The 3,972-nt window shown below is 42.1% G+C and overlaps 1 pseudogene; it reads right to left on the reverse strand.

Moving 5' to 3' along the window:
- Positions 1-339: 339 nt before the first annotated feature.
- On the reverse strand, positions 340-979 carry LOC125130462 (60S ribosomal protein L10a-like; annotated as a pseudogene).
- Positions 980-3,972: the final 2,993 nt, after the last annotated feature.

Raw genomic sequence — 3,972 nt, forward strand, 5'->3', positions numbered from 1 at the left:
CTGTTGTGGCTCAGTGGGTTAATGACACGACTAGTATCCATGAAGATGTGGGTTCGATCCCTGGCCTTGCTCAGTGGGTTAAGGATGTGGTGTTGCCATAAGCTGTGATGTAGGTCCTGGACCTGGCTCAGATCTGGCGTTGCTTTGGCTGTGGCATAGGCCGGGGCTATGGCTCTGATTCAACCCTTAGCCTGGGAGCTTCCATATGCTGAGGGTGTGGCCCTAAAAAGACAAAAAAAAAAAAATTGTGGAAAAATGCACATAACATAAAATTTGGTTAAACAAAATTTAACCATGTGTTTTTTTAAATGATAACACTATGGTTTTTTAAGCCGTGCCTTAGTACGGGAGTAGGGACCTGCCCATGGTGCTCTTAATGTACAAAGCCCGGATGTTCTGCCAGTTTTTCTTGAGCTATGACACCAGGAAGTTGGCAGCCAAGTGGGTGTTGTACACAGACTCATCACCTGTCGTCTTCATGCGGCCAATAGCCACTGCCAGACACAGGACTTTCTTCCTCTGCAATTTGATGGTGGACTTTGTTTTCTCAGCCTTGGCCACCATGTTCTCATTGTGGGTCAGCAAGGAAGGGAACGTCCAGCCTTACTCAGGCCTGGTCCCAGGATTCGTGGGATCTGCTGGATTAGAGACTCTGAGGCCAAAAATGCATCATCCTTCTTGCCCAGTTTCTGATTCTTGTTGGTTTCTTTAGTGCCTTAATATCCATGTTCAGGATGTCCTTAGCCTTGGCCTCATCACAAGGCTGTGGGTCTCCCAGAACACACACACAGAACTTTTGGCAGGGAGCAGACTTAAGCCTGATGGTTCCCAGGAAGTGTTTATCCTTCTGAGGGTCACAATTCTTCAGGCTGATCTGAAGCTCCACTGTCTCCAAAAAGTTCCACCACTTGCACTGGTTCTCAGGTAGGACCTCCCACACGGCCTGGTAGAGGGTGTCAAGGGAGACTTTGCTGCTCATGGTGCTTGGAGCAGCAATAGCCAGAGAAGAGCTCATTGTAACCATTTCTTAGGTGAACAGTTCAATGAGCTTAAATACATTCATGCCCAGCCATCAGCACCAGTCCATCTCCAGAGCTCTTTGGTTTATAGACCTGAAACTTCACACCTATGAAACAATAATCCCTCCCTCCCCCTTATCCCTAGCTTCTGGCAACCACATTTTATTTTCTGTCTCTACAGTTTTGACTATTGGAGGTACCTCATACAAATGGAATCACACAGCATTTGTCTTTTCTTTTTTTGTTGTGCCCATGGCATGCAGAAACTCCTGGGCCAGGGATTGAACCTGCACCACAGCAGTGACCTGAGTCACAGCAGTGGCCATGCTGGATCCTTAACCTGCTGAGCCACCAGGGAACTCCAGTTTTTGTCATTTTAAAAAAAATTCTTCTTTCCGCATTTTTATTGAAAAATAATTGACACGCGTCACTGTATGTTTAAGGCATTCAGTATGATGGTTTGATTTACAGATATGATGAAATAATTACCAAAATAGCTTCAGCTAACATCCGTCTTCTCATATACATACAATAAAGAGGAAAGAAAGAAAAAAAAACAAAATGAATTTTATCCTTGTGATGAGAATTCATTGGGTTTACTCTCTTAACAACTTCCCTACATGTCATACAGCGGTGTTAGGTTGAGTCTTCATGTTGTGCATTACATCTCTCGTACTTATTTCTCTTATAACAAAAAGTTTGTACCTTTTGACCACCTTCTTCCAATTCTCTCTCTTGCATCCCTCCATCTCTGGTATCCACCAGTCCACCTTCTTTGTCTATGAGTTTGCTTTTTTTGTGTGTTTTGTTTTCAATTCTACATATAAGTGAGAACATACAGTATTTTTCTTTCTCTGCCTGACTTATTTTACTTAGCACAATGCCCTCAAGTTCCATTTATGCTGTTGCAAATGGTAGGATGTCCTTGTTTTTTATGGCTGACTAATATTCCATTGTATATAATAATATTTGCCTTTTTGTGACTGGCTTATTTCCCTGAGCATAATGTCCTCAAGATTCATCTGCGCTGTGGCCTATGACATAATTTTTTTAAGGGAAGCGCCCCTATTCCCAAGCAGAGACTGCCCAGAGATTGGGGGTTGGTACAGTGGGGTCACTTGCCAAATATTTAAATTTTAGCTTGATTGTTGACAAACATAATTTTTTTTTTGGTGTCTTTTGTCTTTTTAGGGCTGCACCTTTGGCATACGGAGGTTCCCAGGCTAGGGGTCCAATTGGAGCTACAGCTGCCAGCCTACACCACAGCCACAGCAGTGCCAGATCCGAGCCTCGTCTGCAACCTACGCCACAGCTCACAGCAATGCTGGATCCTCAACCTACTGAGCGAGGCCAGGGATCGAACCCGCAACCTTATGGCTCCTAGTCAGATTAATTAACAGCTGCACCATGATGATGGCAACTCCAACAAACGTAAAATTTGATCCTCTGTCAGCTCCCTTGTTTTAATTGTCAACTGGCCCAGAAAGGGGAAAAGAGTGCTATTTATCTTTAGGTCCCAATGAGGCTGTAATTATGACCCTTTTTAATCATCTTGAAAATTTAACAGCTTGTTGACAGAATGCAGAGATTCTATATGATAGTTTGTTCCATACTTTCTGGTTCACTCATTTCCTGAACAATTTTTCTTTTTAATCTACTGTATTTCAGGAGCTGTGTCTCAAGAATGAGCAAGACAGACAAATCCCTGCCTTTGAGAACTTCCAGTGGTGAAAAAATAACAGCAAGAAGAAATTGTTACGAATTGCAGTTATTCTAGGATGGAAAGAAAGGGTAAGAGATAAGAAAGGCGGAGTGTGGCTTTTGATAGAGCGGATTTGCTTAAAGGTAGATCTCACCTTTCAGTGTTTTATCATTAACTAAGATTGCTCATGATATTTGAATGGAGACAAAACCAGCATTTAGTAAACTTGACATATGGTATGGTAATTTTTGGTCTCCCTGTAACTTATATTTTTATTAGATTTATTGTGTACCATTGTGCATTCATTTGTTCAGCCGTGCATTTCCTTCTTTCTTTCTTTTCTTTTTTTTTTGTTTTTTTAAGGCCACACTCACGGCAAATGGAGGTTCCCAGGCTAGGGATCGAATCGGAGCTTAGCTGCCGGCCTGCCAGTGCATTTCTAAGGGCAGGAAGTCTGAAGGAGGATAAGGATACAGGATGAATAAGCCATCCTTGCTGCCCCAAGGAGCAACCTGTCCCCGTGAGAGAGCCAGTGACATAAATAAGTAGTTATAATGTGATAAGCTGGGGGGAGTTCAGGAAAACACAGAGGAAGGGGTGATCACCTCAAGATATGGAAGTTGGGAAATTTCAGACAGAGCGGGTATGAGAGTCTGCAAGGCCCCAAGCAATGAAAAGCACGGCTTGTGCTTTCAGGGCAGCAGGAGTGAGGCATGCTAAAGAGAGAGTGTGGTTAATGCACTGAGGTTCTGAAAAAGCCAGAGCATTTCCAGCATTCCTCGGAAACACAGGCCCGATAGCTTCCCCTTTTGCTTTGAAACTGTCCTTAACCTTAGCTTAATTATTATTCCCATTTTAAAGGTAAGCAAACCAAACCTCAGACATGTCAAGGGCTAGCTAAGCTTAGGAAGGAACAGAGTCAGATTAGAATGACCATGAACATAAAATGGATTTTATTGGTACTGATGTTAGAATTTATGGAAAGATAGTTTAGATTGTTAATTAAAAAAAACAAAAACCCTATTGCACAAAGTACATTTTCTTGTTTTGTGCAAAATTTCTGCTTAATCCCCAGAAAAGTATATAAAATCCCATAAGAATTTTTTTTCAAAGTATGTATTTTATTTTTGTTTTATTTATTTATTTTTTGATCTTTTTTTTTTTTTTTTTTTTAAGAGTCACACCCATGGCACATCAAGGTTCCCAGGCTAGGGGTGGAATTGGAGCTGTAGCCACTGGCCTACGCCACAG

The sequence above is a fragment of the Phacochoerus africanus genome, chromosome 7 (assembly GCF_016906955.1).
Source record: "Phacochoerus africanus isolate WHEZ1 chromosome 7, ROS_Pafr_v1, whole genome shotgun sequence".
Taxonomy (NCBI): domain Eukaryota; kingdom Metazoa; phylum Chordata; class Mammalia; order Artiodactyla; family Suidae; genus Phacochoerus; species Phacochoerus africanus.